This window comes from Chiloscyllium plagiosum, chromosome 5, assembly GCF_004010195.1.
Source record: "Chiloscyllium plagiosum isolate BGI_BamShark_2017 chromosome 5, ASM401019v2, whole genome shotgun sequence".
NCBI classification, from domain to species: Eukaryota; Metazoa; Chordata; class Chondrichthyes; order Orectolobiformes; family Hemiscylliidae; genus Chiloscyllium; species Chiloscyllium plagiosum.
In genome coordinates, this window is record NC_057714.1 from 46,847,886 (window position 1) to 46,873,745 (window position 25,860).

Sequence of the window (25,860 nt, forward strand, 5' to 3'; positions counted from 1 at the left end):
TTCAGATCTTGCAACACATGGGCATAGACAGTTTCAGATCTAAGGAGTTGCAAATGGTACTGAATATGATACAATCTTCATGAATTGTTTCACTTTGGACTTTATTATAGAGGGAAGATAATTGATGAAATAGCTGAAGATTGGTTCGGCCTGGGCCAGCGCCCTGAGGAACTCTTGAGAGATGTCCTCTAATGGAAATGATTTACCTGCAACAACTATAACTTTCTAACTTTGTCCTCTGTATAATTCTAACTTATAAAGAGTTTTCCCCCATTGATTCCAGTTTTACTAACACCTCGTGATGCAAGTGTCCTTGATGTTTAGTGCAACAGTCACTTCCCCACTAGAGTGCAGCTCCTTTGACCATGTTTGAACCAAGGCTACAATGTGGTCAAGACTGAATGGTCCTGATGGCATCCAAACTGAGCGCTCATGAGCAGGTTATTGTTGAGTAAGAGCTGCTTGATAGATCCTTTCCACCATTTTGCTGATGAACAAGAGTAATCTGATTGGGTGGTAAGTGTACTAGTTGGATTTGTCTTGCTTTATGTGGACTAGTGTGCCTGGGCAATTTTCCACGTTGTTGGGTGTGTGCCAGAACTGTAACTGTACTGGGACAACTTAGTTAGAGGTGCAGCTGGTTCTGGAGCACATGTCTTCAGCACTATTGCTGGAATGTTGAGAGGGTCCATAACTTTTTGCAGTATCCAGCGTCTTCAGTCATTTGTGAATTCCATGTGGATTGAATCAAATTGGGTGTGTACTTAAAAAGAAAACATTGGCAAAGTTCCCTTGGAAATTTGTTCTGTGGACACATTGAATAATTTTGAAGAATGTACACAGCCAACCTAACTTGGAATTTACCAGATTGTCCGTCTTTTAACCCAATGCTTACTATAGGCTCTGGATAAATAGATTGAAGGCAAGGAAATGTTAAACCTGGTCTATGCCGATGACATAGAGCTATTTGCAAATTCAGTAGAGGCCCTATAAAATATGGTAGATCAAATAAAATGCAGAAGATTAGAATGTGGGCTGTGTATAAATAGCAAAGAGATTTTAAAAATACTAGTCAGAAGAAATAAAGCAGAAGAATCTGGAGTGAAGATTGAAGTGGATGGTGTCACACTAGAACAAATAGAAAATCACACAACACCAGGTTATAGTCCAACAGGTTTAATTGGAAGCACACTAGCTTTCGGAGCAACGCTCCTTCACACAATCACCTGATGAAGGAGCGTCGCTCCGAAAGCTAGTGTGCTTCCAATTAAACGTGTTGGACTATAACCTGGTGTTGTGTGATTTTTAACTTTGTACACCCCAGTCCAACACCGGCATCTCCGAATTAGAACAAATAGCCATGTTTGTCTACTCAGGACAAATGAAAAGAGAAGATACGGATACAATGCTGAAACCAGAGGGATAGGCACAGCCAGAAGTAATTTCATGAGAACGAAAGATGTGTTCATGAGAAGAAAATTCAACCTTGTAATTGGGAAGATACTTGTAAGAGGCTATTATTCCCTTTCCTGTGTGACTCAGAAAGCTGGACAATAAATAAAACTCTGTCTGTATAAACAGAGGCCTTTGAAATCTTGATGCTGAAACAAATGTTTAAAATTTCATAGACAGACTGTAAGAAAAATGAACTTACGTTTTAAATTGCAAAAAGGAAAAGAGCTCATGCTAAGTACTAACAGAAAATGCAATGAAACGCCACTTGATCTAGCCTGATCTATTCTTGGTTAAGAAGCACCAAGACAATTATCTGTTCTTTTCTTCCAATTGTGTAATGAGATATTTAATATCCATCTGATAACCAGAAAGGACCTTAGTTTAAAATCTAATCTGAAAGGTGAGTACATTCTCAATTCTGCATTTACATATCAGCCTAGATTATGTGTTGCTATGGTCTGGAATGGTGTTTGATTCTATGACTTTCTGCTTCAGAGCTTAGAATTCTGATAAGAGCGACAAGATGACCTTTGTTGCAGCTAACCATCTTAGGAAACAATAAACTGCGCATTCCTTAATTCATCTGGCCCTGGAAATATATGCACATTCAAAGAATTCAGTTCCTCAAGTGCTGCTCCTTATGTTTATTTTATCTAAAATTTCATTCTCCTCTTCTTCAACTAGAATGCCTGTAACATCCCTTTTCTTTGTAAAAGCAGAGACAAGATATTAACTTAGAGACCTGCCCAAAGGTTCTGCATCCATTTCACAAGTTACCATCTACATCTTTGCTAGATCTATCTGCTTGATCATAATAAAATATTTTTAAATTTTCCTTAATGTTACCGTATGATATTTTTTCATATCTTCTCTCTGCTTTCTTAATGTTCTTTTCACTTCAACTCATACTTTCTCTACATGTCCTAAAATATTACCTTTTATGTAATGTCATATGTTCTATTTACCTGCTTTATCTTAATCTGTAAGCTTCTGGATAAGCATGAGACTCTATCTCTGGCACTAACACATTATGTCTTTAAGCGAACATGTCTACACTCCCTCATGACTCTGACTGCCATGTAGATTTCCAGGATTTCTCTTCCCCATGTTGGAGCCTCCGTATCAGTTTATATTTTATTTTAAGCAATGTTCTTCATGGACCTTGCAACTTCGTGGACGAAGCTTATAATTTGAGTTGTTTGAAAAATTTAAATTTATCTTGAATATTGCTGGAAAAGCCCCTTTTTGTTGAGGTTTTCTGTCTGGCATCTGTCAGGACAAATGGCAAGAATACCATTTCAAGGGAGAACATACGTTGATGCTACACAAGAAAAGAGTACTGATTTAGCAGATGAACTCTGATTGATAGCAGCATTGCCATGGAGAATGCACCAATTTGTGATGATTAACAGTTAACTGCTGAGATTAACTTTTAAACCAGGCAGCCTAGATCTGAAATTGATCCCTGAATTATTACCTGAGTCAAATGTAAAGTGGCATAGGGCAAATAAGCTCAGAGAAATGAACGCATTGCTCAAGTACTGGCATGAGTTTATATCTTTGTATGAAAATATCACACTACCAGCTCCTGATCGAATTCAATCTCTGTGATGTTCAATGGCATTACCATTACTGAATTTCCCACTATCAACATCCTGGGGGTTAACATTGAGCAGAAACTGAACCAGACTAGCAATATAAATACTGTGCCTACAATAGTGGGTCAGAGGCTAAGAATACTGCGGGGAGTAACTTACCTCCTGACTCCCCAAAACCTGTTCACCATCTAAAAGACACAAGCCAGGAGTGTGATGGAATACTCCTCACTCACCTGGATAGGTGCAGCTCCAACAACACTCAAGAAGCTTGCCACCATCCAAGCATTGCAGCTTACTTTATTGGCACCACATCCATCACTTTCATCAGTCACTGCCTCCATCGCCAATGCAAAGTGGGAGATGTCTATTTTATCTATAAGATGCACAGCAACAACTCAGCAAGACTCATTTGACAGTCTACTCCGACCTTTGACCTGTACCTTCTGGAAGGACAAGGGCAGCAGAAACATGGGAATACCAGCACCTGTTGTTTCTCCTCCAATCCACATATAATCCAGACTTGGAACAATATCACTCCACCTTCATAGTTGCTGGATTAAATTCTTAGAACTCCCTCCTTAACAGCACTGTGCGAGCTCCTTCCTGTCAACATTGATGTTACATTTTCATTTCCAAATAGTATGACTTTGCACTGATAAAATCTATCTGGTATTACATAAGTCGATATTTCTTTGGATCTAACTATGAACAGAATTTGACAGTATTTTAACAAGTCAATTTTTGGCAACCAATGTGTGTCCAATTTGTTCAATTTAGCAACAGGATGTAAATCCACTTTTTTACATCATTGCTATTTTGCTAAAAGAAAATCTCTGTGACTAATCTGGATTTGGCACCATCATAATATGTGAGCTCCAACTACTTTGACTCAGTTTATCATGAGCATAACCTCTTTTCTCTCATGAGCTAGTCTTTCTGACTGTGTCCTGTCCATGTTTTTTATGTAATGTATCCCCCACATTACCATCATGACATTCCTAAAGCATTTACCAAGCCTATTCCCACAAGTTGATTTACGATTCTGCAATAGTCTTTAAAAGTCACGTCAATGGTTTTCTGGAAGATAAAACATGATGCTATCTAATCTTTTAAGCACCTCCATGTTATCCAATTTGATTATGAGAGGGCCAACATTAGAATATTAAATTTCTGACTCATTCTCTAAGTGTTTTGATATTTCTACTTCACTCACCACTTCATTCACTTCCATGAGTATGCATTTTTTCTGGTCTATCATCCTGTCATAATATCTTTTTAACCAACGAACATGACACTCTCATGGATTCTTTTTCCATCTGGATTACTCACTACATAGTTTGGATAGCTGAGTTTCTTTTTGATTTGAAAAGATCCAGTGGTCCTTTCTTTTAATGGTTCTTAAAGACATGTAATAACATGTATCCAACACCAAAATCTTTTAAAAATTAATTTAAGTGGTCCATTCTTTCTTGCCCATATATTAATTCAAAAGGACTAAATCCTGTGAACTCAGTAGGAGCATCTCTATTGGCAAATCATAACAAGGAAGCCCTTTTTCCCAATCATTTGACATTCTTGACAATAAGCTTTCATCATGGCATTCAAAGTTTGGTCTTTCCAATGTACTTTGATAAAGTGAGTCATGAGCAAATGGTGTAAATTATTTATTCCCAAACTGGTCATCATTTCTTTGAATAGTTGCAACATAAAATTTGAACATTCACCTGATTGTATTTCTTTGGATAATCTGTACCTTGTAGAAATTGGAACTAATTGTTCCATCAACACTGTCGCATATTGTTTCCTAAAGTCACAGCTTCAAGAAATCATATACAGACCTCCATCATTGTTAAAAGATATTGATTCCTATTCCTGGTTCTAGATAGGAGTCCAATAACAATCTATTAAGATCCTTCTATTCAGCATTTCATAATAAATACTCTTTTATCAAAGTTCATACTGCCAAATGCTAATTTTCATATTCTCAAAATTAATAACAAAGCAATTAATATAGATATTGACGTATACTATCAGCAGATCAGAATCCAATGTTCTTGATTTCTACTTAGGAATTAATTTAGCATTCAGAAATTTTAGAAAGCATTACATGATCACCAATTTCTCATTAAACATAGAAGCAAAACATTCTTTTCATAATGCTATCAGTATTAAATCTCCCTATGGAAATAATTGAATAGTTAACAAGCTGAGATTAATTTCTGTAGGGGTGGCTGACAAATGGATAGTACATCATGTCCTTTTCCTAAATTATAGAAAAATGTTCCATTTATATTGGTTTTTCAGTCATGGGATATCAATGTCCTAAAATCAACCCTGCTCTCCACCGCAATGACAACATTTGGAACACCTTAAGCTGTCCAACTTCAAAAATAATGTACTAAATAAAAACAGAACGAACTGTGGATTCTGTAAATCAGAAACAAAAACGGAAATTATTGTTCTGAGGAAAGGTCAGCACACCTGAAATGTTTATTCTGATTTCTCTTCACAGATGCTGCTAGACTTGCTGAGCTTTTCCATAAATTTCTGTTTTTGTTAAAAAATAATATAGTATAGTTCACCTTTATTACAAAGGGAATGAAGTAATAAATAGGGACGTTTGACTGAAACTACACAAGGCACTAGTCAGACTATAGCTGGAATATTGTGACCAGTTTTAGGCCCCTTGACTAAGGAATGATATACTGGCACTGGAGGCATCCCAGAGAAGTTTCAGTAGGCTGATACCGAGTATGGAGGGCTCTCTTATGAGGACAAGCTGTGTAGGTTGGGCCTGTACTCATTGGAATTTGGAAGAACAAGCAGTAACCTTATTGAAACAGACAAGTTTCTTAAAGAATTTGACAGGTCCTTGAAAGTGGAGTTGCAGGTAGATAGGATAGTGAAGAAAGCATTTGGAATGCTTTCTTTTATTGGTCAGAACATTGAGTATAGGAGTTGGGAAGTCATATTGCAACTGTACAGGACATTGGTTAGACCACTTTTGGAATATTGTGCGCAATTCTACTCTTGCTCGTACAGGAAGGATGTCATGAAACTTGAAAGGGCTCAGAAAAGATTTAGAAGGATGTTGGCAGATTTGGAGGGTTTGAGCTATAGGGATAAGCTGAATAGGCTAGGGCTATTTTCCCTAGAGTATCGGAGGCTGAGGGGTGACCTTATAGAGGTTTATAAAATCATGAGGAGCATGGATAGGGTAAATAGACAAAGTCTTTTCCCTGGGGTGGCGAAGACCAGAACTAGAGGGCATAGGTTTAACGTGAGAGGGGAAAGATTTAAAAGGGACCTAAGGGGCACCTTTCTCAAGTAGAAGATGGTGCATGTATGGAATGAGCTGCCAGAGGAAGTGGTGGAGGCTGATACAATTACAATATTTAAAAGGCATCTGGATGGGTATATGAATAGGAAGGGGTTAGAGGGTTATGGGCCAAGTGCTGGCAAATGGGACTAGATTAAATTAGGATATCTGGTTGGCATGGAGGAGTTGGACCATATAATCTGTTTCCATGCTGTACATCTCCATGACTCAATGACTCTATGACAGGGTAGGTGCAGAAAGTTTGTCTCCCCTTGTGTGAGAGTCTAGGACCAGAGGATATAATCTCAGAAAAGGGGTCACATGTTTAAGACAGAGATGAGAAGGAATTTTTCTTCTCAGACAGTAGTGAATCTGTAGAATTCTTTACCACAGAGAGCTGTTGGAATTAAGTCATACTCAAGGTGAGATAGACAGAGTTTTAATGAATAAGTGAATCGAGGGTTATTGCATTGTGCCTTGGACTAAGGTGTCACTAAGACAGACAAAAAGACATTCAAGCTAGAATCTAGTACAACTTAATCTTTATTAATACTTAGATCAACTATAACATATGTAACTCGTTAATTCTTAACTTCTTTGGTTTCGACTTAGAAAGTATTCAACTCACGGCTTTGGGTCGCTACTGGCTACGCAGTGAGCACCATGAACTCTATTACTAACCATGTATGATGAACTGGGCAAGTTCAATCCGATGAGCTGTACTCTTCCCTGAGGTCTGAACTCAGAATTTCCTCTGTGCGATGGCGCGTCTCGAATTGCTCTTAATGTCTTTTTTTAAATGTCTTCTACCTTTCCAGAATATTCCATGACATATCCCTTGAGCAGAACCCTCTTGATTTTGAGATTTCTAGGGTCATGTAAATGGGAGACATCTACTTCCATAGTTTCTCCTCTCAGTCTTATTTACTCCCATTTTCCAAGCACAAGGTCAAATAACCTTTCGGACCAACCACTCGCCTAGTCACCAGTCTGGTTTCACTTCTTCCTTTCAAAGCAAAGTTAATCTGGTGTTAACATAAAGTTAGTAGAATTTTCCATCATGCTTGTTTGACTTCAACTCTGTTAGCCAAAGGGTAACAATGAGGAAAAGGCAGTAAAGTGGAATTGAGGATTAGCAGATCAACAGGATCTCATTGAATGGTGGAGTAGACTCAATGGGTTGAATGGTCTCCCTCTCCCCCTATGTCTTATGACACTAAGGTCTGTAGAGTTTGGATAGTGCTGAAGGATGTTGTAGGTTATAAAGGGACATAGATAAGCTGTAGAGCTGGGCTGAGAGGTGGCAAATGAAGTTCAATGCGGAAAGGTGTGAGGTGTTTAATTTTGGAAGGAGTAACAGGAATGCAGAGTACTGGGTTAATTATGATATCCAGATATCGAAAAGACACAGATTTTATTCTATGGTTTGCAACTATTCAGGTTTCTGATTTTATTTCCCAGATTTGCCTATCTAATTTTAACTAGAAGTTGAGTCATATGAGAAAAGCCCCTATCCTGGCAAACTGACTCCACTTGCATATTGTATAGTGGAGATGAGGTGCTTACATTAACAAAGTTGTATTTATTGGGTAACAATTTAAACTTGTAAGATGCCAAACAGTAATCATTATGCTTTATAGCATTTCAAGGCTGAAAGTAGGATGCAATGTTTGAAAAATGTTGAAAGCACAGAGAGCATCCTGGAACAACTGTAGATTTATGCTGTACAAGACAAGATACACAGTTTTGTTGAAAAAGGACAATTTCAGAATGTTATTATCAGTGCAAATACTGTAAACACCAATGCACCTAAAATCAATGCTGACAGAAGTTAAACTACCACAGCAGCAAGATTTGAGAATTCACTGTTGTCTCCAATTAACTTAACATACTGAGTATTGGGCTGCATGGTGCCACAGTGGTTAGCACTGGTGCCTCACAGCACCGGAGACCCGGGTTCAATTCCCACCTCTAGGCGACTGACTGTGTGGAGTTTGCACATTCTCCCCCTGTCTGCGTGGGTTTCCTCCGGGTGCTCCGGTTTCCTCCCACAGTCCAAAGATGTGCAGATTAGGTGAATTGGCCATGCTAAATTGCCCGTAGTGTTAGGTAAGGGGTAAATGTAGGGGTATGGGTGGGTTGCGCTTCAGCGGGTCGGTGTGGACTTGTTGGGCCGAAAGGCCTGTTTCCACACTGTAATGTAATCTAATCTATTCAAAATCTTAAAAGGTCTGACATGAATGTTTAATATATTACAAAATTTGCTTTGCGCCATCAACATTCACCTCTTGCTTAAAGCCACCCTCCTATGTAATTTTCTTTTGCATAATGTTGTGATGGCAGAGTGAGAAGGCAATTGGGTAAATGCAAAAAACTTAGTCTAAATAAAGAGTTAAATGCTGTGTTCAGTTACTTGTGTTTCTATGTCATTTGTATCCATTTATTTTGGCTGTACTGGAAACCAGAATTGGGCAGGACTTGCACAATATGAGAATGTTAGAAAATTACCTGGGAATTACCATACAGCCATTCCTGCTCCATCACTGTACCTTCACCAAAGCTGGATTTCCAATAAAGTTATGTTAACAAGATAGGAGGAGCGCTGAGGAAATTTCAGGCCCACAGCACAGAAAAGAAGGTGGATTCATTTGAACTCAAAATTAACAAGTTTCAGAAACAAATGGATGTATTGCAGGCTATCAATCGCACAACGTAGATGTTGATCACAAAACTCTTAAACAAGTATACTGGGACAGAGAAAGTAAGTGAGTAACCATGAGAAAAGGGTAGGCAATTGGAAAAGAAAGGCTTGGACAGAGACAATCCAGGAAACCTTCAAGAAACTGAAATTGTCTGATTGGTCCACAGTATTGAATACCTATGACATCAATGAGAATAATGGGATTTCACAACTACTTCTACCATTAGAATGATATAAACCACGTCTGCATCTGACTGGTGCATTCTCTATGGTAATGCCTCTACTGATCAGAGTCCACTTGCTAACCAATTGACACCCTCCTATCGCACAGTATAAATGTTGTTTTACTTGGTAACTCTTGTGAATTGTCCTAGTGGGTGCAAAGCAATAAGCAATAACAAGGCATGTTTCCTTTTTCAGCAATATTCAAATTCTGAAAGTATTTAGCACTCCTAGGTATCAGGGCAACTGTCTAATTGAAAAATATCTGAAAAGTGAGATTGAACAACCTGAAGCCATGATTCATCTTGAAACCAATAATGTAAATATGAAAAAAGGTAGATATCTTGGAAAGGTTATTTGACTATTTGCTGTTGAATTAAAAATCAGAACCTCTGAAGGTCAAGAGTTCTGGATTATTCTTGTTGCAGATCAAGGTAAAGTAAATAATGGGAAAGAGAAAGTATCAGAGTCCTCCACCAGTGGGACAAGTGTTATGGTAACGCAAAGCCCTATCTTGAAGCCATACAGATCTGTGGTGGGTGTGTTGGATATGAGGAGTTGAGTCTTGCTGGAGACTGCACACTGCCACTCCACCTTTTTGGAACCTGGAAACACTTCAGACATAAGAAGGATCGAGCAGAACCATGTCTACATGGTGGAAAGCTGTAAGTTATTGAGGTTCAAAGAGACACTGTTTAAATGACATGGACAGGCATAAATAACAGTAATAAAATACTGACCTATATATCTGGAGAACAACATACACGAGAGTAAGAAGTCATGACACAGCAACCACATGTACAGTACTGTTTACAGGTCCTGGCATTTCACTTTAGGGAAGATCTGTTAGTCTAGAGGATATCCACTGTCACCTTACATAAAAGATATCTGGATTCCAAACATTAAAAAATGAAGAGGGGTTAGTAGCAATGTATTTTTCCAAATTTACAAGATTAAGGAGTGATTCAATTAAAAATTTTCTGTTGATTTTCTGTTCTTAGAACTGGGAAACAGAGCTCAATGAACCTTACCTTTGAAAATGGCTGCCTGAGCCTCCCATTGTCAGTGTGAAGTGTTTAGTCTGGAATACAAGTTCAGAAGTGGCTTGGAAAGACCTGAGGAGCATGCCTGCTGCAGAAGCAACCTGGATAAAATGTCAAGATTAGAATGGTGCTGGAAAAGCACAGCCGGTCAGGCAGCATCCGAGGAGCAGGAAAATCAACATTTCGGGCAAAGGTCCTTCATCAGGAATGGAGGTAGGGAGCCTCCAGGGTGGAGAGATAAGTGGCCACTCTAATCTAAACTCTGGTTTCCAGCATCTGCAGTCCTCACTTTTGCCTAGTTGATTTTAACCTTACTGTGATTTTAATCCTCTTGCAAGGATGCCTATCTTGAAGAAGTTCTCCTCCTCTCTCCACAAGAATCTCAGTGAGTCTTTCTCTCATTGCAACCCCCAGGTACTCTTTGCTAGCTTCTCCCCAGCCTCCCCCCCCCTACTTATCTCTCCACTCTGGAGGCTCCCTGCCTCCATTCCTGATGAAGGGCTTTTGCCAGAAACATCGATTCTCCTGCTCCTCGAATGCTGCCTGACCTGTTGTGCTTGTCCAGCACCACTCTAATCCAGACTCTGATCTCCAGCATCTGCAGTTCCCACATTTGCCTGGATAAAATGTCTGTCTGTTGGGCTGCCGCACCATGCTCAACATTTGAAAATATGAATTGAAACATAAACTTTCCCTTCTGCCCTTCCTCATCACCCCTGCCCCACCCCATACGCCCTACGAAGCATTGAACCAACCCATGCAACCTAATGCCCTCCATATCCTCCATGCTACATTATGGCCTGTATCATCCAAATGACTCCCCACACTCTCCATGCCAACCTAAGGGACATTTATTACTCACATTCAAATTTTGCGCCAACACATGCCCCCACCCACAATCCTTTGCACTTTACCATGCCAACTCACCTTGTACACACCATGGTCTGACTTTAGGGCTCTTGTACAAAATAAAGCTCTATTTAATATGTTAAATGCACTCCTGGCCACATATTGAGTAAAATATTCACATGTAAAAACACATTACTGACACTTAAATTCCTATACCTCAATAAATTATAATAAAAATAAATATTTAATTCAATTGCAGCAAGCATTGGAATTCATAGTCGCACATCCAAGGGTTCTGTCAATCAGTCATGGAAGAATCCTGAAGTTAGTCATTCAACACTAATCCAGTAATGGAAGCTCACAGGTACAGTGAGAAGGAAAGTGATCATTTGTTTTAGCTCTACAGGTTTTTCTTTTACAAAGATTAAACAGCCCAGAGGTTTTAATGCATCAACATGTTACTTTCACAGCTTCCACTTTCTTCGATAGTCTTTGAGAGCTTATTTATCCAAAAGAGTTTATGCATTTATTTTAACTCTCCATATGATGCCTTTTCTCCCTCAAAAGGCAGCTTACCTATCCCTGAGATATGTTGGGATCAGATCCAAAGAGGTATATTACCTCTCCAAAAGGGTGCCTGGCGCTATCCAAACAAATCCACAAGTTTCAGACCTGCTCTTACTTGGTACATTCTGCATAGTTCAGCTTTCAGATACAGACCTCACTAAAAGCATGGAGGAGTGGAGGAATCTGATTACTTAAATGGCCAGCTGCCTCTGTAAACTGATCATGAAAGATATCCCAGGTCAATTCAATTCCAACCCCAGGAAAATAGGAAGTGTTATGTTTGGGAGCAGGACTTAGGGTTCCAAATAACTTACAAACTTTTTGCCACTTTGGAGATGATATTCTTGCACTTTGGTACCAATCACAAGATCATGAGAAATAGGTGCAGAAGTAAGCTGATCGGCTCTTCCAGCATCCTCCCCCCTAATTCAGTCGGATAATGCTGATCTGACACTCCTCACATCCACTTTCTGCATAACCCTTGATTCTGTAACTGATCAAAATCTATCTATCTCATCCTTAAATATGCACAAGGACTCTGACCCCACAACCTCTCAGCGGTAAAGAGATCCAAAGACTCCTAACCCTCTGAGAGAAGAAATTCCTTCCCATTTCCTCCTTAAATTGGTACCCCATTCTCCTGAGACTGTACCCTCTGCTCCTACACTCCTCAGGAGGGCAATGTCCTCTCAGCATTTAACCTGTCAAGCCCCTTGAGGATCCTATATGTCTCAACAAGATCAACAAAGAACAAAGAACAATACATCAAGGGAACAGGCCCTTTGGCCCTCCAAGCGTGTCCCAACACATTTTGCCTTCCATACTAAAACCTTTCCTTCCCTTCCTATCTGTCCAGGTGCTTCTTGAATGCTGCTATTGTGTCTGCCTCCACCACCTCCTCTGGCAGCGCCTTCCAGGCACTCACCATCCTCTGTGTGAAAACCATGCCTTGCACTTCTCTGTTAAACTTCCTCCTCCTGCACCTTGAACCTGTGGCCCCTAGTAATTGACCCCTCTCCACCCTGGGAAAAAGTCTCATACTTTCCACTCTATCCATGCCATTTACGATCTTATATTAAGATCACCTCTCATCCTTCATTTTGGGTGGCACAGGTGGCTCAGTGGTTAGCACTATTACCTCACAGTTCCAAGGACCTGGGTTCGACTCCAGCTTCAGGCGACTATGTGAAGTTTGTACATTCTCCCCGTGTCTGCGTGGGTTTCCTCTGGGTGCTCTGGTTTCTTCCCACAGTCCAAAGATGTGCAGGTTAGGTGAATTGGCCATGCTAAATTGTCCACAGCATTCAGGGATGTGTAGGATAGGTGTACTAATTGGGGGTAAATATAGGATAATAGGGTAGGGGAATGGGTCTGGGTGGGTTACTCTTCGGAGGGTTGGTGAGGACCTGTTGGGCTGAATAGCCTGTTTCCACACTGTAGCGATTGTATGTTTCTAAACTCCTATGAGTAAAGTCTCAAACATTTTAGCCTTTGCTTACAGGCAATCCTTCCTTACCAGTGATCCTCCTAGTGGACCTTTGCTGAAGTGTAGTTTTCACACTCTACAGTTGGGATTAAGGGTGAAAGGTAAGTGCCCTGTTGCACCACTGCAACAATTCGCCATAGTAATATTTCCCACACTCCTTGTGTTGATGACCTCTTCGAGAATTAAAAGGCAGTTATATTCTGTTTAACTTTTTAATTATTAATGCCATTTATCAACATAATTTCTTTCTCACCTTATTTTGCTACACCACCCACATTTACTTTAAACAAATTAGGATCCTTAAACTAGTTTTAAATGCTGCTACAAATCAATGTCTTTGGTATTTTAATTGTATCTTCAATTTGTTATGATATATCTATCGTAACTCCAATCATAAATAACTTTAAAAAGGGAGCACCTTTGACTAGATTATTACAGATGATAATTTTGGATGCTTACAGTGTTAAAAGAGGGGATCGGCAGGCTTTAATCTCATCAGTTTAAATTTAAGTTCTAGGCACCAGATATAAATATTGCAGTCTATTATTGCATGGTGTTGCTCACTTCAGCACTTAAACCGCTCTTGCTGTCATGGCACCCCACTCTGGAGCTGACATTTTTATGTCTCAAAGTTTGACAGTTTTACTCTGTCTCTTCAATTCAGTCTGAAAGTATTAGAATGGATTTAGAAACTAGGACATTCCATTTCCATGAATTGTCAAGGATCTAAGTGATAGATCAAGTATTGAGTGGCAGATGTGGCAAGATAGGTTGATGGTTTGAAATGATATATCAATGGGAAATTAAAATATATTTTGCTTTGAGAAAGTTGAATTGATCCATAGGAACTATCCTGAGCTGACTTTCAAAGTTCTAAGAAGAGACAATTTCTCAAAGTGAACAGAAATGCTGACTCAGGCACAGAGCTGGTGCTGGAATGCAAATAGACTCCAGGTGATATTGCAAAGGCGAATATGACAAAAAAACATAGCTAAACACTGAAAATTGCTCAGTTGGCTAAAAGAGTCTGTTTATACAGGAATCTACAAAATATTTCCAAATAACTTTCAACAGTCTTTACCTAAATTTCTGACTGCTGGTTTTGGCTCAGTTTCATCTGTTTCTGTTCAATTATTTTCAAATATGATAAATCTTTGTTTAAACAGAAAGGGTGAAACAAACAGTACACATTTAGCATGAAGCTTCTGCAAACAATCACAGTTTTATCAGTTCCTCAAAGCTTTACTGTACTTGTTTAACACTTTGGGACCAGCACAAAGGGAAATCTAACTCAAACTAGCAAAGGATCAGCTTCACTCATTTATCAAAATGGAAATATTTGATCTTAAACACTGTGGTTGCCAGTTTGCAAATATGAGCATTATACCTAAATGTCATATAGATTAATTAATGTAGATAAAGAAAGAATTGGTTGGACTATTCATACATTGAGTATTAACTGCTTAATCTCATCCCAAAATGCATTTTGTTCACTTTGCATTTAATCCAAAATGAACCTCTGACCTCCCGAGTATGTGTGTTCAGTATGCTTTTTTCCAGCTTTACAGTTAGAGTACTGTGGATGGTATTTGAAATTATGTTCTCTTTTGTGTGACCCCAGGGGAGATAAATAGTCCTCTGGTGGTTCATACAGATTTACAACAGTTCCCAAACACATTCCGACCAGAGATGTTACTGATCATCAATAAGAGCTGGGAAGTAAAGGACTGATAGAATCATAGAATCGCTGCAGTGTGGAAGCAGGCCATTTGGCCCATTGAGTCCATATCGACCCTCCAAAGAACATTCCACCCTGACCCATCCTCCTACCTTTTCCCTGTAATCCTGTAGTTCCCATGGCCAATCAACCAAAACTACATAGATTTGGAGTTTGTGAGGAAACTGGAGCACTAAGCAGAAACCCACACAGAAACAGAGAGTATGTGCAAACTCCACACTCCAGTCGCCTGAGGGTGGAATCAAACCCGGATCCCTGGTACTGTGAGGCATCAGTGCGAACCACTGAGCGACTGAGTCAAAAAAGTCTAGTCCAGTCCAGTCCAAGGCACTGACTGTCCAGTTGGAAGCAGCAATGTATAGAAATGTGATTGTCAGGAGGATAAATAGGCATTTCTGGAATTGTCACCATGAATCCTCCATAGTTCCTTCTACTGCCAGGGTAAAGGATATTATGGAGAGTGTGCAAAATATTCTGAAAGGGAAAAATGAGTGACCCAGAAGTTGAGGCACACTGTTACCAACAAAACAGAGGTCAAAGTTCTACCGTCAGCTTTCGATATAAGACCAAAAGATGATGAGATCTAGGATCAGAAATAGGCCACTCAGCCAACTGAGTCTGTTCCACCATTCATAGCTGACCTGATAATCCCCAATTCCACTTTTCTGCCTTTTCTCCATACTATTTCATTCACTTACTGGTTAAAATTCTAACTATCTCTGACGTGAATATATCTAATGACCCAAGCTCAACAGCCTTCTGTGATAAAGAATTCCACAGAATAACTACCATCTCAAAGAGGAATTCCTTCCTCATCACCTGTCTTAAATGGGCAAGCCCTTATTTTGAGAGTATGCCCTCTGGTGCTAGACTCTCCATACCTACTCTGTCAAGTCTTATTAGATTAGATTCCCTACAGTGTGGAAATAGGCCCTTTGGCCCAACAAGTCCACACTGACCCTCTGAGGAGTAACCCACCCAGACCCATTTCCCTTTGACTAATGCACCTAACACTATGGGCAATTTAGCATGGCCAATTCACCTGACCTGCACACCTTTGGACTGTGGGAGGAAACCAGAGCACCCGGAGGAAACCCACGCAGACTTGGGGAGAACATGCAAACTCCACACAGACAGTCGCCTGAGGTTGGAATCGAACCCGGAACCCTGGTACTGTGAGCTAACCACTGAGCCACCATGCCACCCGAAGTCATCTAACAATCTTGTATGTTTCAATAAGGTACCTCTCATTTTTCTGTAATCCAATGAATACAGGCCAAAACCACTTAGTCTGTCCTCATAAGATAATCTCTCCATACTTGGTGTCAGCCTAGAGAATTTTCTCTGGACTGCTTCCAATTACAGTATATTTTTCTTTTGATAAGGGGCTCAAAACTGTTCACAGAATTTCAAACATGGTGTGAATGGTGCCTTGTATAGTTTTAGCAAAGGAATCATACTTTTGTACTCGATTGCCTTTGAACCAAAAGCCAACATTCCATTTCCGTTTCCTATGACTCGCTGAACTTGGATGCTAGCTTTTTGTGATTCATGGACAAATCCCAATGTAGCTTCTTTCTGTCTTTCTCCATTTTAATAGCATTCAGTTCCACTATTCTTCTTGCCAAAATACATAATCTCACATTTCCCCACGTTTCCAAGTTCTTCCCGACTCACTTAACTTCTCTGTATCCCTCTGCAGACTCCTGGTGTCATCCTCACCACTTGTCTCCCACTTATAATTGGGTTATCTGCCAGCTTGGCTATAGTACATCTATTTCCCCATCCAAGCCATTAATGCGTATTATAAATAATTGGCCCCAGCACTTATCCATGTGCTAGTTACAGATTGCCATCTTGAAACTGGCTCCTTTACCTAACTCTCTATCGTTTATTAGTTAGCTAATCCTCCATCCAGTTACAGGTGAAATTAAAAAGTTGGAATTCAACAGTAATATTCTCTGCTTTGCATTTGCCCCACACTATAAGAGGATTAGAAATTGGATAATAGCCGGGTCAATGTGTGACTTAAAGCCAGGTACAGCAGGGTAGGCTTCAGGATCTTGGGGCACTGGGACCAGTTCTGGGATGAAAAGCACTTGTCTAAAAAGGATTGATTGCACCTCAACAGGACAGGGACCACTGTCTTCACAAGGATGTTCACTGGTGTAATTAGAATGGTTTTAAGCTAAATCTGGATGTGGACCGGGATATCAAAGTTGTAAAGAGGAATAAGGTTTATAAAGTTAGAATAATAGGCAATGCTAGACAAGGTAGTATTTCATAAGGGAGTACTAAAAAATGTCAGCTATTAGATGGCAAATGGGAATGGAAGAAAGAAATAAAGCCTAAATTCAAATAACTGTATGTGATTGCTTACAGTATGGTAAAGAAGTTTGGTGAGTTACAGACACAGATCACCATATGGAAATACAACATTATGTCCATATTAGAGACATGTCTCAAGGATAGTAAATATTTCTGAGTACAGCGTGCTCAGAATTATAGAGGAAAATTATAGAGAGGCGCAAGCATTATCAAGTAGTTATAATGGAGGGTTTGAATTATCGGAGTGTAGACTACAATACTAGTCATGAAAGGGCAAGGAAGAACAAGAATTGCAAGAAAAGGTCTTTTTTTAATAACATATATCACCAGTCCAATGAGAAAGGAAGCATTACCAGACCTGGTTCTTGAGGATAAGGTGGTTCAAGTGGATCAAGTGTCAGTAGAGGAACATTTGGGGCATAGTGATATATCATGATGTTTAGGCTAGTTAAAGAAATATACATGGTACAAACTAGAGTAAGAATAACTTCAAGAAATGACCTTGTCTGGGTGATTTGGAATCAAAGGAAGAACAGTATGCGAACAATGGACTGCTGCTAGAGAAGACATAGTTCGGGCACTGTCAAGTTATACTCACATGAGGGGGAAATAGGATCAAACAAATTCAGGACTCCCTGTCTGACCAAGAAGGTAGGGGTTAAGATGAGGAATAAAAGGTATGTTCGCAACTTGTCAGGTGGACTGTATATGTGAGGTTGAGAAGAAATGAAAAAGCATATGGAAAACAAAGAGAGAGTATGAAAAGATATTAGCAACTAATGTAAAAGGGGATACAAAAGTAGTCTTTGGAAATAAAATAGGAAAAGTATGATCAAACAAGAAGTAGGGCCCATAAGAGACTAAAAAGTGAATTTACACATGATGGCGGGCATTGCTGAGGTATTATATGAATACTTTACACCTGTCTTTACAAGGGAAGAAGCTAATGCAAAGGACATGGTGAAAGAGATATTTTAATGATTTAAAATTGGTAAGGAGGAGGTATTTGATGTAGTCTCTGCACTTAAAATTGATGAGATGCCAAAACCAGATGAGATGTACCCAAAGATACTGAAGGAAATGGGAACCTGAATTGTGGAGGCGCTGGCTATATTTTCCCTGCCTGTGTCAAACTCAAAGTGGTGCTAGAAGCCTGAAGAATTGCAAATGTTATATCCTTACTCAAAAAGGATGTAAAGATATGCCTAGCAACTACAACCCAGCCAGTTTACCTTCCATGGCAGAGAAGTTTCTAGAAATAATAATTGGGCAAATGCATGCTAAGTAAGGTAAGCCAGCATTAATGAAAAGTTGTGTTTAACTAAGATACTTGAGCTTTTTGATAAGGTAACAGAGAAAGCTGATGAGGGTAATATTATTGTGTGTCTGTCAGCATCTAGAAAGTATTCAATAAACGTCCGCAGAACAAGCTTGTAAGTGAAATTATAGCTCATGCAAAAAAACGGATAACATGAATGTGAAATTAATTGAGTGACAGGAAGCTGAGAGTAATGGTTAGTGGCTTAACTGGTTAATGGAGAAAAGTTTTTGCTGGATTTCCCATGGATTGGTGTTGAGACCCTTGCTTTTTTCTAAAATATATATTAACAGTATAGTCATTAAGTACAAGCCACAATTTCAAAATTTGCAGATGTTAGAAAACTTATGAAAACATTGTAATCCATGAGTAGATCTTTAAAAGGACATGGACAAGTGGGTAGAATGAGCAGTTAAGTGTAGAATCTAAACCTGAGAGTGTGGGTGAAAGCATGTTCAATCACGGCCTTCAAGCAGAAATCTGATGATCATCTGAAAAGGAAGAAAGTGTTGGGCTGTGTGGGATGATGTCAGTGGGTGGCACATGATCAATTGCTCCTAAGAAGTTCTGACATAGACATGATGGGCTGAATTGCCTCCTGTGTTATAACAATTCTGTGATCAATGCGTATTTACATATATACATTTGAATTGTAAACAATATTATACTGGAATGCGAATAGATTTTGATTAATAGCAATAAATTACAATTTCTTTATATGCACATGCTCAACAATAACAAAGAAGGATATGTGTGTCACTCACAGTATAGTCTCTTCTGGTATTAAATATAAGACTTCTCCACACCTAAACGAAATCTGATCCAAAAATCACAGAAAGACTGACACTGCTGTTAACAATCAAAAATCTTTACTCCAGTTTTGCAACATGTTACATACAATACACTGTCAGTCAAGCTATGAAACACCATCTGAAATATCAAGTTACAAGGAGCTTATATCTCAATACACTGATAACTGGTCAGGTTTGTGCTGACTGTAGATTTTAGCATTGACCAGATCAATTCTCTCTCTTGAATGCAACACTAAAATTCAAACGTCACTGACTTATCGGCCTTTAATATCAGCATGTGCTGAGTTGGGGGAAGATTCTCACTTTCTGACATTCTTTATCAGAACTCAGTTCAGATTGACTAGGTGGCCAATTTGTCCAGATCTGAAGCCTGTGGGCTTGATTGTTAGCTAGTAGTTAATTGTGCTTATCAGGTCTTGAGAACATTGACAGACACATATATCTGCATTTTCCAAACTCTCAAAATGTGTTTTGAAGCTTATCCAGTAAACTTTCCTTGTCTCAGTCCTGATAAGATTGGCTAACTTTGTATGGGAACAAAGTTATACTTCTCGAAAGCATTTCTCACAGTTCAGCACTTTTGAGAAAAACAAGCACTCTCTATCCTCTCAATCCTGCCGCTTCTAATGCCTCAAAGCATGATTGGCAAGGTTGGTAAAATTAAATGGAATTTAAATGTGTGTGCATAAACCATTATGGTTGAATTATTTACACAAATCTGAATCTAAGCCACAACCCTTCTTTCTGTAGGCTCCACATCCTATAGTTCTATAATATAATTTTACAGTTGAAAATGACTTGTTATCCCAAAGTAATGTTGTACATAAATGGAAACACTACAACTCTGCATTTCTGTCTTACAATTCTTCTGTTTTTTTTGGTCAGCGATATATTCAAAATGAATCAATTATGAAAGTCCTGCATCCTTTGTGGCATTGTTAGTCATGTAGCCTCAGCCAACATTTTGAACAATCATGTTACTTTCAAATATCAAGAGAATAGACTAAGTATAATACAACTAGCTGTGGAAAAATTACTGAAAGACGCAAACAACTTACATTTTCTGCAGACAACAGAACAAAAACATTAAAATGCACCTCTGAATCACTGTATCATAAGCCTTGAAAATAGACTTTAATTCAGTAAAGTTGTTAAATCGTTTTTTAAAATTTTGTAAAATATTATTGAGACTGGTACAATTGCAACATTTAGGAGGGATATGGGCCAGGTGCTGGCAGGTGGGACTAGATTGGGTTGGGATATCTGGTTGGCATTAATGGGTTGGATTGCAGGGTCTGTTTCCATGCTGTACATCTCTATGACTCTATGACATTTTTAAGGTCTCATTGGTAATTCAGTTAAAAATCACACAACACCAGGTTATAGTCCAACAGGCTTGATTGGAAGCACTAGCTTTCAGAGCGCTGCTCCTTCATCAGGTGGTTGTGGAGTATAAGATTGTAAGACACAGAATTTATAGCAAAAGTTTACAGTGTGATATAACTGAAATTATATATTGAAAAAGACCTGGATTGTTTGTTAAATCTCTCATCTGTTAGAATGATCATGTTGGTTTCAGTTCTTTCATCTATAAATTGCAAAACTTTTTTAAAAATTACATTCTCAAGTGAACTTTAACAATTGGTGTCATGTTGTCCCAGATAATATATTGAAGGTGTGAACTTCCCTATGTGGCTGTCTGTGCCACAATGGTCAGACTGATTCTAATCTAAAAACGGATTTACAGAATCTTACATGGATTCATACAGTTATTGAACAAAGTAAAATGTAATTCTGCAAGTACAGGTTCAGCCAACACATGTATATGTGTATGTGTGCATGTGGGTGTGTGTGTGTGTGTGGTGGGGTGGAATATCTGTGTGTGTGTGTATAGGGGTGTGTATGTCTGTGTGTCTGTGTCTGTCTGTATGTATGTATGTGTCTGTCTGTGTATCTATATAGTGCAATGAGGTCACCTGTAGTGTGGCATGAACCCAAGGTCCCGGTTGGCAACCACTAGATAAAGGAGCAGTGCGCTGTAAGCTAGTGCTTCCAATTTAAAAAACCTGCTGTATTATAACCATGTGTTGTGTGATTTTAACTTTGTACACCCCAGTCCAACACCAGCATCAGGTGGTCAGCAAAGTTCTGGAAAGAATTCTGAGGGATAGGATTTGTGACTATTTGGAAATGCATAGAGTGATTAAAGGCAGTCAGCATGGCTTTGTGAGGGACAGGTTATGCCTCACAAATCTTATTGAGTTCTTTGAGGAGGTGACAAGACAGGTTGACGAAGGCTGAGCAGTGGATGTGGTGTATATGGACTTCAGCAAGGCATTTGATAGGGTTCCCCATGGCAGGCTCATTCATAAAGTCAGGAAGTATGGGATACAGGGAGACTTGGCTATCTGGATTCAGAATTGGTTAGCTGACAAAAGGCAGAGAGTATTTGTAGATGGAAAGTATTCTGCCTGGAGGTCAGTGTTGAGTGGGGTCCTGCAGGGCTCTGTTCTTGGGCCTCTGCTCTTTATAGATCTTATAAATGAGTTGGATGAGGAGGTTGATGGGTGGGTTAGTAAATTTGCAGATGACACAAAGGTTGGAGATATCGTTGATAGTATTGAGGGCTATTGCAGGCTGCAGTGTGACATAGACAGGTTGCAGAGCCGGACTGAGAAATAGCAGATGGAGTTCAACCTGGATAAATGCGAAGTGATGCATTTTGGAAGGTCAAACTCAAATGCTGAATTTAGGATTAAAGACAGGATTCTTGGCAGTGTGGAGGGATAGAGGGATCTTGGTGTTCAAGTACATAGATCCTTCAAAGTTGCCATCCAAGTGGATAGGGTTGTTAAGAAAGCATATGGTGTTTTGGCTTTCATTAACAGGGGGACCGAGTTTAAGAGCCGCGAGGTTTTGGTACAGCTCTACAAGTCCCTGGTGAGACCACATTTGGAATATTGTGTCCAGTTCTGGTCGTCCTACTATAGGAAAGATTCAGAGGCTTTGGAGAGGGTGCAAAGAAGGTTTAGAAGGATGCTGCCTGGACTGGAAGGCTTGCCTTATGAAGAGAGGTTGACTAACCTCGGACTTTTCTCTCTGGAGAGAAGGAGGAAGAGGGGAGACCTGATCGAGATATACAAGATAATGAGAGGCACGGATAGAGTCAATAGTCAGAGACTTTTCCCCAGGGCAGGATTGACTGCCACGAGGGATCATAGTTTTAAGATATTAGGAGAAATTTATAGAGGGGATGTCAGAGGAAGGTTCTTTACGCAGAGAGTTGTGAATGCATGGAATGTGTTGCCAGCTGTGGTGGTGGAAGCAGAGCCATTAGGGACATCTAATCGACTGTTGGACATGCACATGGATAGCAGTGAATTGAGGAGTGTGTAGGTTAAGTTATTTTATTTCATATTAGGATTAATCCTAGGCACAACATTCTGTGCTGTACTTTTCTATGTTCTATGTTCTATCTCCAAATCATCACGACCATCAACACCACTAACTACTGGCTTAAAGTGGAGAGGATTTCCAAGAAGATTGCACATATTGACACAGGTATCAAATTTCTACAGAAACGCAGGCAAGCAGGAAAGATCCCAAAAGGATTACAGATCACGAACCTGCTCAAGTTAACCTACGGTGGCACGGTGGTTCAATGGTTAGTATTTCTACCTCACAGCACCAGGGTCCTATGTTCAATTCCAGCCTCGGGCGACTGTCTGTGTGGTGTTTGCACATTCTCCCTGTGTTTGCATGGGTTTCCTCCAGGTGCTCCAGTTTCCTCCCACAGTCCAAAGATGTGCAGGTCAGGTGAATTGCAAAGCTAAATTGCCCATAGTGTTAGGTACATTAGTCAGAGGGAAATGGGTCTGGGTGGGTTACTCTTTGGAGGGTTGGTGTGGATTTGTTGGGCCGAAGGGCCTGTTTCCACACTGTAGGGAATCTAATCTAGTCTAATCAACACAGACTACGCGGACAGACTTTGCCACTGCACGTCTCTCAAACTCCTCAATCATCTCGTGCACCAACTCTACAGCAGGCGCCACAACCTTGAAGCTAAGATGGAGTCCACACTGTCAGCCTGCACTCAAGATACAACAGTACAGATACGGGATATTGCCAAACAGGCAAGGTGACAAAACTACACTATGTACGTGCACACCAAGAACAAGAAACTAGAGAAACTTGACATCACCATCAGGAGTAGCCAAGCTCACCCTGGCACCACAGTGGATAATGTTATTACCGCGGGGAAGTCCATTGTCAACTTATCGGACCACACTATTCAACCGGAAGAGATTGAAGTTCTGAGCAGGGGTCTCACTTTCTGCCCCACCACCAGAATGGACTCCATGGGTCTTGCAGCAGACATGGAGAAATTCATCAGACGAATGAGACTCCGGGAATTCTTTCAAGTTGCCAGCAGTGATCCCAACGAACCGACTGAAAAACCAGAACAGTCATCACAGGGATCCGTAGAGGAGCGACCAAAAAAGGAGTCAACTTGGACCCCACCGGAGGGCTGCTGCCCTGGGCTTGACATGTATGCTCAAACCGTCAGGAAATATATAAATGTCAGGTTCATCAGCCGCACCCACAAGATGCAAAACATTACCCGATCACAACCCAACGCCATCCATGCTCTCAAAACCAATCACAACATCGTCATCAAACCAGGAGATAAAGGAGGAGCCATCATCATTCAGAATAGAACAGATTACTGCAAGGAAGTGTACCAACAACTGAACAACCAGGAACACTACAGGCAACTACTGGCCGACCCGATCCAAGAGCACACCCGTGAACTAAATACATTGATCAGGACTTTGGATCCAGTCCTTCAAAGTTCCCTACGCGCCCTCATCTCACGTACTTCTTGCATAGGTGACTTCGACTGCCTTCCAAATATACACAAAGCCAACGCACCAGAAAGTCCCATTGTATCAGGCAGTGGGACCCAGTGTGAGAACCTCTCGGGCTATGTCGAAGGCATCTAAATGTAAGAACCACAAGAAGCTGGCATCAAACTTCAGTGGGCAGGAAGGAAAGGAAATATTAAAATACGGAGCTTTTGCTAAAACTATGCAAAGTACCAGTTAGATCATATTTGGAATACTATGAACAGTTTTGGTCTTTTTATCTTAGGAAAGATATACCAGCTTTGAAGGCAGTTCAGAGAAAGTTGTTTGGGTTTGTAATCATTAGAGTTTAGAAAAAATATACAGAATTTGTAAGGTCTGAAGAAGAGTCACTGGGATTGAAACATTAACGCTCACCACAATTGCTGCCAGACCTGCTGAGTTTCTCCCAACAATCTTTGCTATTGTTTATCTCAGATCTCCAGCATCTACAGTTCTTTGTTTTATTATATAACATTCTTCAGGGTGTTGACGGTGCAGATGTGGAAAGGTTGCTTCCCCTTGTGGAACAGTCTCAGAGCAGAGAGCATAATCTCTGAGTAAAGGGTTACCCATTTACAACAGATGTAAGGAGCTATTTCCTGTCTCAGAGGTTAGTGAATCTGTGGAATTCTTTACTGTAGAGAGCTGTAGTATCTGTTTGTATATCCAAGATTAAGACAGATTTTTAATTAATAAGGAAATTAATGGTTATGGGGAAATGGCATGAAAATGGAGCTGAGGATTATCAGATCAGCTGTGATCTCACTGAATGACAGAGCTGACTTGATGGGCTGGAAGGCCTTCTTCTGCTCCTTAGTGCTATAATCTTCTTACATATGACTTCAAATGGGCATATTGGTCCATTTGGTATCAATAGCTCAAACAAATACCAATAAGGATTGTGGCAGTAATGTACTCAAGGCTTCTCAGCCGCACCATTATGTAGGCAGCTTGGAAATTTAACATTATAATACTTGTCACCAGCCTTTCATCGCTGCATAACTTGATATGACTGGAAAACAGTAAATGTAACAATAAGCTCTATTCCTGGAGCAACTGGCTGGTGCAGAGGCTCTAGTTGAATTATTTAGATATTTGTTTTGTGTTGTATATGGGAGTCTCCAAAAATACAGCTTCTTCATTCTAAGAAGATTGTGAAGAATTGTTTGTATACATTGTAACTTTTTAAAAAATTGACTCATGGAACAAGGAGCTTGGCAGCATTCATTGCCCATCCTTAATTGCCCAATGGCAGTTAAAAGTCAACTACATTGATGTGTCAGAGATGCCCTCATCCTCTGAGTGAATAATAAAAATAAATAATTTAATCAAATGTAATTGAAATATACACAAGCATTGTCTCAAAATCCAGTTTGGGTATTTCCCTCTATAATCGTCCAACACTGATGTCAACATTACTCATTCTGCTGATGGCTCATTATTCAGCATCTCTTCTCAAGATTTGAACATATACATGTGATTTAATTCTGTTACAGTCATTCTCAGTGACATTAAGC